Genomic DNA, 14,424 nt, shown 5'->3' with positions numbered 1-14,424 from the left:
GTAATTTTCTTAATAGGGATTCAAAACAGAGGATGAGCCAAAATTTCATGTTGGAGTAACAATTATGTCTGTCAAAGAAAAAAAAAAAGGTTTCTCCACTCCCCATTGTATTTGGCCCATCCTTTCTGTTCTGGGGTGAGGGTGTAATTTGTAGAAGCAATCTTCAGCAAATCCAGCAAATATCATTTGCAAAAATCACGCCAAGTTAAAAACAGAAACTAATTTCCACTTCAGCAGCTTGAAGTTTAGGTCAGAGGTGAAGCAATGCAGACACTCGTGTTTATAAATATTATTGAGCTCTAACACATAATGAAAGTTGTATTTTAAAACTGAGATAAACACTAGTCAAAGGAATGTCCTTTTATGTAACTGTTTGGACTCCAAAAATAATGAGAATAGCTTTCACAGTGGAAAAGAACATCCATCTCAGGGCTGGCCTCTCCCTTTTTTCACTCCTCCACAGATCCACCTCTTTCTGTTCCTCTGGCTTTGGTATTCAGCAAGCAATTTTGTCTTTGGCAGGAAGGTTTCTGCATGCTGGTGATAAAAGTCTTGCCACTCACAAGACCGAGATTCTTCATAAGGAAGAAAAACCTTATACAGCATCCTCATAAATGATGTTTCTATATACTGGGATCCTAAGGGCAATGGAGACTATATATGCCTTATAACATTTAGGACCAAGTCCCTGAGATAAGAATTTCATAGCTGGGCCATGTTTTCAAGAGGAAGATCAGAAACTGACAGTAAAGCATGGAAACTGACCTTCAGCTCAACATTTACAGTTTCTGCAAGCTGGGTACCTGCAGGCTTTGATTATGACTTTCAGTAGACCCAAATTCTGGCTCTGCATGAAGGGTGCCTAAATGAATTCCTGAGGATCATGTACCTGGCAAGATGAAGGACCATATGCACTTCTTCTGATTCACCTCCCTGGCTGCAGGTATGTCCCCCATGTTCTTTGAGGGCTTTCTTTTCTCCAGTATTTGCTCCAGGTACAAACCTGAGGTTCTGTCTCAGAAAAGACCCTCACCAAGGTCTTTTCTTGCTAAGCTGATCAAACAGACACCACACAAAGAATTTTTTCTGGTTGAGTCATGTGCAGAGGTTTCCATGCTCTTCCTCTGCCTCAGTGCAGTACCTGCTCGCTGAGTTTGGACCAGTCTTGAGTGGTACCTTGAGCTAATGCTGCACTCAGAAGGGGAAAAATCCCCTGATGTGATGCTTTCAGCTGCATAGAAACAAGGAACTGGTGTCTGGCAGTAATACCCAGTACCCTCACCCCTACTGCCTCAGTGGCTGACTAGAGCCATGGACATCTGGGACACTGTAGATTGGTCAAATCAGTGTTTGTTACAGGCATTCTGCCCTTTCAGGTTAGAAAGGGTGAGCAAACATTTGCAAATGAATCCCCTACAGACCCTAGTCTAGACAAAGCCAGTGAATGGGTGTTTAAGTTGGATTTGGAGGATTTGGCAACCAGCCAGGCTACTTCTTCCCTATTTGTAGCAAGCTGTTAAAAACAGGATAAAGTTCAGGAGGCTCAGATCTGCCCTTCAAAAAAATCCATATAATTGAGGAGTTTCTCTCACTGACACGTTTCTATTTCTGTTGTCAAAAGGAAAGAAAAACTAATAATGTTGGGGTTTAATAACAGAATATCCCTGACATACAGAAGGTCTTTAGATTTTGATTGGGAGATTACAAGGTAGGCTGCTGTTACCTGTGTGTAGTAAATGGTGCACCGTGAAATCATAACTGAAGGGCTGAGGTGCAGGTCAGACATGCCACAAATAAAAACATAAAAGAGGGGGAGAGCTATAATATCTTTCATTTCTCTTTCACCCTGCAGGGATTTAGGAACAGTAATAAGTAAGTAGGTTTACAGCTGTCCACAGCTGAGGGGTTTTTGAACACCAATATTTTACAGACATGATAAGTTTAGGACCAGGGTTTCTTAATGATCACAACCGGTCCAAATTTCAGCCTTAGTATCTCAACAGAAGTTCACAATTACGTCTAAAACACCAACAAGAATGAAAGTGGTAAAATACCCATTATAGGATCTGATTTGCTGCCTTGCATCCTTGTTATTGGTGGCAGGCAAAAACAAACAAAAAAAGTACCCATCTTAAAATGGAAGTTCAGTGCTATAAATAACCATTCCCTGTGAGATCTTTGAAAGATATGCATTCAGTTTACTGAAAAAAAACCCCATATTTTTCTTTCTGTCACCAGAGTAGAGACAATATAGCTACACATGAACATACTGCAATCTGACTCATACACTTCCCTGGAGAATTTTCAGTTAAGTTTTTATTTTACAATTTTTATAGTCAGCAATGATACTTAAAACACAGAAATAACACAGTTTAACTTGAAGTTATCAGGCTGAATCTCCACTCTCGATCAAAAACTCCTGAACTGACTTTTAAAATGAGTGAATTCATACGGCATTTATGGTGCAGGAATATGTAGGGACTGTTTGGATGTCATTTTTATAAGGACACTTCTTATAGTACCTGAAGCTGCTATAAATTGAATTATGGAATATGAAAGTCCTTAAGGTTTATGGTAGAGTTTGTGACTGCTGAAATGAAGACAAAGAACCTGAGGTAACAGGTGTGTCAGCAGCACAGAGGCTAAGTATGATTCATTTTGTTGTAAAATTAAAACACAGTATTTTCTGTGAATATTTGAATTCCATTCTGGTGAGTAAATACTGGTTTTCTATTAATTCATACTGAATGAGATACTTTGCCTCTTTGATGTTGAATAGACTATATTGCACTATAAAGTTTTAGTGCTGTTATTTCTTTTACCACTAATACTTTTACAGTTTCACAGCTATTACACTGCCATTCTCCTTGGCCTTGAAAATATGTTCTGTGCAGTGATCCCACAGAATCCGTTTATGCATTTCACTCTTCCGAGTTTGTTCATTAGAGCAGTAATTACTTGCAGGAGCAGAGCTTGCCTTTTCAGGTTCTAAAACATGCTACTCTACTCTAATTAGGTTCTTTGAAGCCACCACATCCTGTAAATAATTCAAACATATCTGATTCATGCCAACACATCCAAATGACCTGTAAATGTAATTTCATACAGAACAGATACTGGGATACCAATTCCTAGATTTCTGCCTCTTCTGAGGTGCTGGGATGAAACAGGAGTTGCTATTGTACTGGGATCTTTTGGGGTCAAGAAGTGGCCTGGTGTCCCAGGCTCCTCCATGCCAGCATCAGGCAAGGTCCAGCTTCAGCTTCAGCAGCAGGACAGCAACTTGATATCCACAGAATCACAGAATCACACAGTAAGGTGCGTTGGGAGTGATCCAAAAGGATCATGGAGTCCAGCTCCCAGCCCTGCACAGCACCATCCCCAAGAGTCACACCCTGTGCCTGAGAGCATTGTCCAAATGCTTTTTGAGCTCTGTCAGGCTGGTGTTGTGATCACTGCCCTGGGGAGCCCATTCCAGTGTCCTTCTGGAAGAAGAAACTTTTTCTAATATCCAATCTAAACCTTACCTGACACAACTTCAGGCCATTCCCTCGCATCCTGTCACTGGTCACTACAGGGAAGAGATCAGTGTCTGCCCCTCCTCTTCCCTCGTGAGCAAGCTGCAGACTGTAATGAGGTCTCCCCTCAGTCTCCTCTTCTCCAGGCTGAACAGACCAAGTGTCCTCGGCTGCTCCTCATAAGGCTTCCCCTCAAGGCCCTTCACCATCTTTGTTGCCCTCCTTTGGATGGTCTGTAATGTCTTAATGTCTGTCTTATATTGTGGCACCCAGACCTGCCCCCAGAACTCAAGGTGAGGCCACCCCAGTGCAGAGCAGAGTGGGACAATCCCCTCCCTTGCCTGGTGGCGATGCTGTGCCTGATGCTCCCCAGGACACCCCAGGTTGGCCCTCCTGGCTGCCAGGGCATTGCTGACTTACATTCAACCTGCCATCAACCAGGACCCCCAGGTCCCTTTCCATGGCACTGCTCTCCAGCATTTTGCTCTCCAGTCTGTTTGTTCGTTCATCTAGAGTTATCAAGTCCCAGGTGTAGAATCTGGAACTTCCCCTTGTTGGACTTCCTATGGTTGGTGATTGCCCATCTCTAATTTGTCGAGGTCTCTGCAGGTTCTCTCTGCCTTCAAGGGAGTTAACTGCTCCTCCCAGTTTTGTATTATCTGCAAACTTGCTTAGTATCCCTTCCAGTCCTGTGTCCCAGTCATTTGCTATTATGGATGCATTTGTCAAGCCAGAAGCTTAGCTGCAGTTTTGCAAAAGGCTTTGGTCTGTGGTGGATAAGGAGAGGAGCCAACTTTGGACACTTGAAGAAGTGAGGTCAAGACAAGTGTCAGCTGAATGATAAATATGATGGCTGATACTGCATTTAGTCACCACAGGAAGAGGTATTTACTTTCAAAATAAAATTGGAGAGATATTTAATGTTGGTGAACACAGTGCCTCTGAAAGACACCGCAATGGAAACTCTGGCTTACCCCTACCCCCAAACGAATGCACCAAAGGTACCAGTAAAATAATGCAAAACTAGCAGCCAGACCAATCCAGCAGTGTGCTGCCCACTGACCCTGGAGCAACTTCAAAGCCATAAAAGTTGCTCACTTCTACGGCCCACCTAATCTCTGACTTGTCCATTTAAGAGGTGCTTTTGAAGATTACAGTAGTGTTTTGTTGTTGTTGTGGGATCTCTCTGTTCTCCCCAACCCCTCCCCTTTTTTTTTCTTTTCTTCAAGCCAATTCCTGCACCAGTAGGAAGCAAGCAATCCCATTTCTCACACAGCACTAAAATATCCACGGAAAATAATTTGTTGTTAACATCGACTTAGGCTACAGTTGAATATCCAAACATGAGCACCACCTGCTTGTCTTTCATGTTAAGGGGACCATTCACATGCTCCCAGCTATATGTTTTTAACTGTCTCAGTGGATCTGTTCCACTGAAGCAGAAGATCTTAAAGATCTGCCTCAAAGATCTTGATTCAAACATGCCTTTTCTACTTGCTTCTTTAATGCTAAAGAGCAGCTCCTTGAGAAGGCAAGGAAGTCCAAGCAGGGGTGATATCTTCTAGATATTAAAAGTGAGTATAGAAAAGTATCAAAAAACATAAAATGAAACAAATTACAGAAATTCTGATACATTGTTCATAATGAAAAGAGAAATGTGATAGCTTAAGATACTTTATGAAAATGTTTAAAAAATTGGATGGAATACTTGCATTAAAATTACAACTTGATTTTTAATTCTATTGACACAGTTTCATTATTTAGACATTTCTAAGCATTTACCTTAGAAATACTTTGTGGTCATGTCTTCTGAAGCCACGCTGAAACCCATTGCAGGGCTGGTGCTGATACCTTTTAACTCAACAGCAGGGATCTCAGCAGCAGTAGATGTCTGAGCATGTTAGGATATGCTTTAAATAATCAAAGTTTAAGAGAGTACACTTGCACAAAACAACAGTAGAGTTTTTCATTAGAAAGATAACCCTAACAAGACAAAAGAAATTTAGTCATTAGATTTTGGAAAAGAGATAAAATGTTCCTGTACATTCTATAAGGACCCTTCTGATTTTCTTCTGTGACCTCTTTTCAAGCTCTAGCCAAGTTGCCTTGTGACCGTCTCTATGAGCTTGAGGACAGACAAAAAAGTGCCCATTAAGAGCTACCTACCACACAAATGCACAAGAGCTATGAAATGCATTTATTGGACTAGTTTTTATAACTCAAAGCCAATCTATTTTGTTCAGCTTCATTATGAAAAGGACAGCTGAAGCACACGGCTATACAAGAAATTCTTACTACTTGCCTCATCAACAAAATCACAGGACAGATGGGATTTTGTGACCTTCCAATTATATCCTAAAACTCTCCTTTCACTCAGTCCAACCTGCATGCATGTGCCCACATCTGTGACCTTGGGAATAGCTGGGGAATTTGCCACTGTGTGTGTGCTTTCACTTCTGCTGTGCTATGGGGCTGGATGCTGCTGTGTGCACCAGCCATGCTCACCACAAGGAGGGATAAGAAAGATTTTACTAAGGGTTATGAAATTGTTGTGCGGTTGGATCCTATAACCTTGAAGGTAAGAGCTCTCCCTGCTCCACTATCAGAAATACACTGGTTGGCACAATTAGTACTCTACAGAAAGAAAGGTTGCAGTAGAATCAAGCAGTCCAAACCTAATATCTTAGAAATCCTGGAGTCATCTGTTTAAAATCAGCTGTGTTTAAGGAACAGGTGAAATACAAATTATTTTAAGATGAAACTGACCTATAACTGCAGTATACCACTTTGCCATTTTCTCTTAAACAAATAAAACCCCCAAGTACATAATGTTGTAAAATAGTGGGAATTTAGTCTGATAAATTATTAAAAACAGCTAAACAGATAATGAAGAGCAATACATGAATGATCTACATTTCAAAAGCCAAAATACAGCTGTGCTGTATTTCTTACAATTAGTTTTGCTGTCATGCTCATCCTGTGCAGAACTTAGCAGATCCACTGTAACAGTGAACTTTCCAAGTACGTATTCTACGAAAGGACATCTCATTACACAGCCAATTAAAACGATTTGTTTGTTCATGATGGAATCTAATGTAGAGATTAGTTTTCTTCCAATAGATACCTTCTGCTAAGAAGACAATAAGGCACAACTTTATAATTGTGCTAGTTCCACTGGGAGCTACAAGGAGTTTGTGGAGCTGATAATTCTTTAGTGCAAACGAACGAACAATAAAGACAAGACACTTAAGAAATTTTCCACAGTGAAAATTCAGAAACATTGCAGTATCCTAAGAAAATGTTGGCAGTTAAAAACCCTAGGACTGTGTTATATTACCATCTTTATTGTATTACTTATGTAATAATATTTATGATATTATTATATTAGCATGTATATTATATTATCAGCTTTATTGTTGATGCATCAATGAAGTCTTTATCTTGAGGATTTTAAGACCAAAAAATCGATATTGCAAAACCTTGTTCCTTCCCAAGCAAGATACCAAAGATGCTGTAAAAGTTGTCACAGTGACAAAGTTTTGAGCTCTGTTTCTCATATGAACACATTAACCATTAAAGCCAATCTGGGCATAAAATTCGGTACCTTATATGAATGCATTTTAAAATTGCAAAGAAAAACCTGTAGAGCCTTATAGCCTTTGCTTGTAATGAATGTAAATAGAAATTTGCTATGAGGCACTCAGAGCAATATGCACCCCGCACAGTGTAGCCTGTTCATCAAAACTGCAGTGTGCACAAACCCACAGATTAAAGCATGAGGCATAGAGGGAACAGGAGGAAAGAGGCTGCAGTTTTTTAAAAACTAAGCTGAAACTGAACCAGGCATATTTTCTGGGGAGAAAATAAGGGTTTCTGTAGCTCACAGTGGAGTTGATTTTGGCGTAGAAGCTTAACCGGTGTTATTGCTGCAATAGAGGCATTCATGAAACACTCAGGTAGTTTTTTGGCTCCAGAGCTTGTTTTTCATTTCTTAGTTTGGGGGGGAAATGCAGTAGAATGAGGACCATCAATAAGATCAGGGACAGATCTGATCTCCCAAAGCTGGTGGAGAGATTGATAGTCCTTGCTGCAGACCACATAATCCCAGAGGAAATGCTGAGAAAGCCTGACATGAAGGACTAATCATCCTTCTGGGCGTGGGTCACTCTGCAGCAGTGGCAGCAAACTACCTTATGGATGATTCTGACACTGCTATCAAAGTGATGAGAAAAGGTGGGTGCTGTTGGCAGTGATGGGGAGAGGATGTGACCCCTGATGCTCCTTACAAGTTGTATTTATGGGTGTCCAGCACCTCACACTCTTCTCTCCAGGACAGTTAGTATGTCAGGAGAGACAAAAAAAAAAAAAATACCGGTAATGAAATATTAGTACTGAAAGAATAAATATGAGCACTGCAAGTACTCCCTTTCATCCCTTCTCCTTAGCCCTGGGAATCCAGCCCAAAAATGAGGGAGGTGAAGGAGGTCTCTGACAGCTCTGGGGAAGAGCTGCTGCACTCCTTGCATCTAAGGAGAACTCCCAGGGTGAGACACGGGTTTCATCACAAGTGATTCAGTGGCCCAGGCCTGAGGGTTTTATCCACACTGCACTATTAATCAGAGAATCATGTTTCCTTTTCTTGGAGGCAAAAGTTTGGTTTATATCATTGGATGATTAAAATTAGAAACTAAAAATGTGGTGTATGCTCATATACATCCAAAGGTAGGAATTTTCCTCAGGGTATTTAAATTGCCTTAAGCAGACCTCCTATTATAGCCACAAGTGTGTGGAACTAGCATTTCCCTTACCTTGTGACTTTATCATCTTTCAAGTTAGTGCAAAGTAGCAGTCAAGTACCACAAACCCAGAAGTTTGTAATACTGCATTTTGGGTCCGTAACTCTCCAAGGTGCAGAATAAAAGATGGTTTGGTACAGTATTTGAGCTATTTTCCTTTGGACAATAAATGCCAGTTTGAAACATCATTATTATTCTTATTGTGGATAAAATTAGAATTTAAACTTGTAAAATATATGGCAAAAGCTGTTGATACAATGAAATGAAGTTTGGAGCTGATGAATAGTTTATAGTGTGAATGCTCAAACAAGATAAAGAATGGAGCTAATGCTGAAAAAAATGAGCTGGATACATCTCATTAAGAGCTTACTGCTGTATTTGCATTTTTGTTTAATACTCAAATCCTGAAGCACTGCAAATGAGCTGTAACTTTGCAGTCTTTAAAAAATAAATAAAGATTAGATAAATGCAGATGCTATGCAAATAGTCAAGCAGCAGCAGGCTACTGGGCAGCCATTAACAAGTGCTGGGAAGTTACACAGGTGATCATGAAAAACCTTTCCAGGAAGACTAAATGCCACAGAGATGTGTAAGTTCCTTCTGCTTCTTTCCTTGAATTTGTCATACAGGCTATTCAGAAGTAATCTGGAGTTATGCCTTGTTATTTATGGAAAGCTGATGTATCTGTAGGTGGGGAAATACATGTAGTATTGCAGTCATGTACAGAAGAGACAAATAGTATAATTGCACAATGCCTGAGTTATTGCAAGGGAAAAGAAACAACCTTTTCTGTTATTTCTAGTTCTTCATTATCAAGTAACATACGAGTATCTCCTGCACTCGCAATCACACCCAGACCTTCTAAAAATTACTTTTCCTAGATCAGATGAGACAGTTGCTCATTTACACCCCAGATTACAAAAGCATTTTAAAAATTTTTCTTTCACTATCCATTTATTTGTCTTCCCCATATGTTCTTACTGGTTGTTTGTTACAAAAGAGATTTATAGTTTAAAACTCCATCTTATTTATCCCCTTCCTTTTAATGAGCAACTATAAAATAAGCATCATTTTCCTAATGTGCATTTTGAGTGTCAGAAACAGGCAATTTAAATGTGAAGCTTCAAAGTGCTATTAATGCTGCAATTTAGTGACAAAATATCTCTCAGTTTTCAGTACCTCTTGCCACTATTTCTTCATTTCAGTGATTTATTGTATTATTTCTCTGCCTGTAATAGCTAGTGGCCTAAGTAACCGGTTTATTTTTGTATTTCTCTTCACATTAATACCCTTTGGTAATGCTTGGCTCTACCTTTGTTTGACAGTCAGCCAAGAGGAATGCAACATAAGCCCCACATTGTGCCAGGCCCTTCACGACACCTTTTTGAGATTGTCTCTCCATTCACTGACTGTGTATGACTCCTGAATACTAACTTGGAAAAGCTCAGCCTGCCATAAATGGCTCCAGTCTCGCCAGAGAGTGCCAACCACTGCTTTCTTCCCCTGATGACAAGGGGGAAAAGCTGTCACAATGACTAACATGAAAACCTAAGTAATGATAGAGATTAGAGGGTTTCTTGATGATTAGCTCAGCTTCATCTGTTCTGAAGCCTTTAGAGAGGATGAACTCTGTCTCAAGAAAGGCACTGTTGCTCAGTGAGTTTAGCAGCCTCTTCTCTCAAACACTCTACAAACACAAGTAAGTTCTTAGCACTCAGTGTGTGGCAGGCACAGTTTCAGGGTGCTGGATTTTATGCCTGCCTGCATGAGGCACAATGTAAATTATCCAGCATCCTGCTGTTATTTGAAGATATTGAAAGTTTTTTTCCATTTTAAATGTGCACTCAAAATCCAGAGACTGTACCACCATACCTGCATTAGATATACACTTGTGCTGAAAATGTTGTCAGACGGCTTCATATAAACAGGTCTTTTGTGAGAATATATTGTGGTGCTTTGAAAGCTGCAAAAGGAGAAATTGTGCTCATCAAAGTCCTTCCAGGGTCTTCTCCTCTTCTCCTCCCAGACTTCAAAGCCTATAAAACAGTGTAGGTACCCTCATCATATACAAACTGTGTATGATGCAGGGATGGCTTAGCATCAGTGTTGCCATTTTGGGCTGAGGAAATAAACACCAGAGTTGTGAGGTACCTGTCCTAGTGTTGTACAGAAGATCTATTACAAAATTTCCTTGCTCTGTGACCTAATCCAATATTGCTAATTGGCTGACATAAAAGCATTCCAGTGATGGTGTCTCCCAACAGCAAAATCAAGTAAAGAGCAATATTTGCCATTGGAAAAAATATCGGTTGCCACAAATTTGGTCCTGAATTTGACTCTTGTGTCCCAGCAGATCAGAAGCCCACTTTTGTTGAGATTTTGTCCTGTAGTTGAAATGTTGGCAGAAATACAGGACTCCAGTTCTGGGTGATAAGTACAGGGAAAGAATAGCCTCCTCCTCTGCCTGAGTGTTTAAAAAGCCTGGGGGGGTTATTCCTAGAGGAGGAAAAAGGTGTTCACTAATGAAGTAAAATAAAAAAAAAAGATGGCCTTATTGGGAAACTGAATGCTATATTGTGATCAACAGCTCATTTTGATGCCACAAGAGCAAATTTCCTTTCGCTTATTGGAAGGATAATGACCCACTGACGTAGCAGAGGATGTGATGGGCATATGTCTCATGGGTGGTGAGGGAGGTTGTTGCTGAACTAAGTTCCCTAAAGGGAAAATCAATGCTGTTGCACCCAGAAAAAACATCTGCCACTATATTTGTAAAATCTACCTAGGCTTGTCAATTTTATTTCTACTTAGAAGCATGTTTGTACAATATTTAGCACTGGAACACACTTTTTTTTTTATCCCAAACTGCATTTCTTCCTGGAGTAGGAAGCCCCCCATCACTTTAGCTGGACCACCCCCCATCCCCAAAGCCAAAGCACTCTGAGGTTTAGGGGAGACTGGTTGCATAGGAAAATTGCTAGTGTAGCTCAAAAATTGTTAGTGTAGGCTACAGATTGGACAGTGCCATGGAATGAGCTTTGTGGAAATCTCCCAAAGCTTCAAGATCCTGTGCAAAATTTGGATCACCTGGCAGCTAAAATACACTTGCCCTTTGTCCACTTCTTGAATTTTAGAAGACCATATGTGCCTGAAAATCTGCCATTATGACTCCAGTTTATCCTCACCTGCTCTTCACTCTTACACCAGATTTTACTGTGAGAAGACTTAAGTTTGCATAGAGCCTGAAACAATAGCTTGAAAAACACATATTCTCCACCTGCAATAAAATAAAAAAAATACTGAAATTTTCTAAGAGAAGCACGAAATGTCATTTCACTGAATGAGTTCACCTGAAAGAACAGATCAACCAGAAAATTGTTCTCTACATGCACCTGAATGCTCTTTGATTGCCACAGTCAGTCACAGACCATCACATTAGTCTTTGAAAGAAGAAACTGCAGGCTTACTGTGGAGACTTGAGGACATTAGGCCAGCAGGGCTTGTAGACACTCTGAAAGTTTCTCATACGGTGATTCACTGCTGAGCATTTTGCAGTTTAGCTGACCACAGAGAAGGCTGTCAACTATTTTTCCAAGTGCTAATCATCACACTTTTGTGGAGAATGAAAGAGGGACATAATAGTAATGAGCAGTGCCTTAGAACAAGAAGATGAAGCTGGGCCATCTGAGAGCACCATTTCAGGCACACATACAAGATCCGTGAATTTAGGCTGGTCCTTCTGCATGGCAGAATTATCTTTTTGTTTCTCATGTGAAACAGTAATTTATCTTTTACTCATGTTATTTATGGGGTAAATCGGTAATTTTCTTATTCTGGCATTTTAATTTTCGCTGAAGAGACAGATTTGTTAAAGAAAAGCTACAAAAATCATCCTCTTGTAGCAGTACCCCTCAAGAAGGGAGCAGTCTTTTTCCCTTTGAGTGAAGTTTGCACAGTGTTATGAGAAGAGAAAGATCTTAATGACTCAGTCCATTGTATTCATAAGCCATGTGAACTGTACAAAAAATATTTCATACTTTTACCACATTTTCACCATATTTTTCAGTAGAAAAGGAAAATCTAGACATAAATGTGGAATTATGTAGTTCAAGTTTATTAAGTCTACTTGACCCATATGTCATATACTGACATTTTAATTTTATTGCCTGACATTTAACAAATCCTTAGCAGTCCTGGAAAAGTTAATGATTAAAAAAGTAAAAAAAAATCTCTCTGTGGAATTAGCTAAAATATATGCAAATAAAATAATCAGCAGCGTCTTTTGTTTTATCATATAAAATTTTTCACTATCATGATTTTTAATTGCATATTCAGCAGGTATTTATCCACAGCCTTTTGACTAACAGCTTGCCCTATTTATTTAAATAGTGGTTGTTTCTTTAAATAGGCAATAATAAGGAGAGACCAATATTACAATAATTTATAATATTCCTATCATGTATTAGACTTTTCTTTCCTTCACACTACTGACCTGGAGAGCCTCTATTATAGGAATGAAAATACTACATTGCCTTTGCATATTTCCTACAATAGGATCATGTCCCTCCCAGCTATTTGCAAGAAGTCCTACAGGAACAATTATGAAATACTCTCATTCATTTGGCACAATGGCATATGGAAATTTCCTGCAACACTAATTACTATGGTTGCAATCTTTAGCCAAAAATGTCAGTGCCTAGGACTTAATTAGGCTGCAGCAGGATTTTAAAACTGACCTTCTAGTTTAGTTAATTGATTTGCCAGTTCTTTTCTTTTTTCTTTTTTTTTTCCAGAGAATCCTGTCACATCAGTTTTTAAGAGATTTTAATTAAAAAGAAATCACTACTTCTAATGCTAGCAGAATGTCTAAAAGCAGTTGTTAAAACATTTTTAGCAAATAAAGCAACGAGGTCAAGTCCCTATTGCTTCAGAGCGCCCTGCTAGCCTTGCCCACGAGTGCTAAGATTGCCACCCAGACATTGGTGAAAGGCACTTTGCGAAGTGTAAAAGTGTAATGAAGTTCTTCCCCAATTGACTATTCTTCCCTATGCTTGCATCATCCCTCTCTGCTGATAGTGATTTCTTTACGGGAACCTTTTACAGTGTTAATTAGAGATCCGTTTGAATCAAAATACAGAAACCAACACACTGAAAATCTTGGGAAGATTGAATTGTTCCAAAATCTCCAATGAGCGTCTGAGGCCGGTTTCTCATTTGAACCAAAAATCTTGATATAAATTCAGTTTCAGCATTTTAAAGACAGAACTGTGAGAGAGATTTTTTTTGTTCAGTTTTATCTTGACATGAGCCAAAATATGCCTTTTATTCTATCCTCTTTCTTTGTGACAGTTACTCTGCTGAGAAGTTACACATTACTCTTTCCTGTGGAGAAAATTAAAAACAAGCTATCTAGCAGTCCCAGCTCTGCAGCACAGTCCAGCTACTGAACTGTGTCATACTGTTTTAAAAGAAGAACTATAGTACATCCCCTGAAATGGAAGCAGCTGTGGCTTTTTAGGTGCCGAGGAATCAATAAAAGGATGAAAAAGTACATGGACAAGCCTGAGACTGCTCTTGACACACGCACCCGGACACAATTACGAGCTATAGTGTACTATAATGATAGGGGTTTTACAGCTAGGATTTAATCACCTGGAGCATGCATGTTGCCAGCCAAACCATGCAAATTAACCTTGTGCTTATGCAAAATGGAAAACTTGGCTGGAGACATTAATTTGCTCCTAAAATCCAGAGTGTATTACATTGACTGAAACACTTTAATAAAACAATGCAACTTCCAGTAATTCTCCTTGCCATTTAGTAATGTTGACATACCTAGCAGGAAAGTACACTAGGTCTGTAATAAGCCTTGAGTAGTAAATTGCATTTCTTCTCCATCTGTGGTGTCACCCTGGAAGAACCACGTGCCCCACTGTCAGCCCTTTCTGTCCTTCTGGCATGGAGACACAGGCCCTTCTGACTCCCCCTTGACTGGTTTTGTATTCAGCTTCAGTTTTGGTGAGTTCTTTCTTTTTCCATAGTAATACACCACCTTTCAGAGACATTTTATTTGGAGGTTTCAGAATAGTTTTTCTTACTTTAATTTTTTT

At 39.6% G+C, this 14,424-nt stretch overlaps 1 long non-coding RNA gene across 2 annotated transcripts in view; it reads left to right on the top strand.

Annotated features, from left to right (window-relative positions):
• Positions 1–522: 522 nt before the first annotated feature.
• Positions 523–14,424, top strand: part of LOC121663707 — a 34,890-nt gene continuing 20,988 nt past the window's right edge. For both annotated transcript variants that reach the window (XR_006015730.1, XR_006015731.1), the window contains exons 1-2: positions 523–943; positions 14,233–14,332. This is a non-coding gene — a long non-coding RNA (uncharacterized LOC121663707). The remainder of the gene's footprint in view (positions 944–14,232; positions 14,333–14,424) is intronic.

The sequence above is a fragment of the Corvus kubaryi genome, unplaced genomic scaffold (assembly GCF_017639235.1).
Source record: "Corvus kubaryi isolate FWS band 111438036 unplaced genomic scaffold, C.kubaryi_AGA036_p1.0 129, whole genome shotgun sequence".
Classification (NCBI taxonomy): domain Eukaryota; kingdom Metazoa; phylum Chordata; class Aves; order Passeriformes; family Corvidae; genus Corvus; species Corvus kubaryi.
Note: the sequence above shows the minus strand (reverse complement) of the source record. Positions and strands in the feature narration are given on the sequence as shown.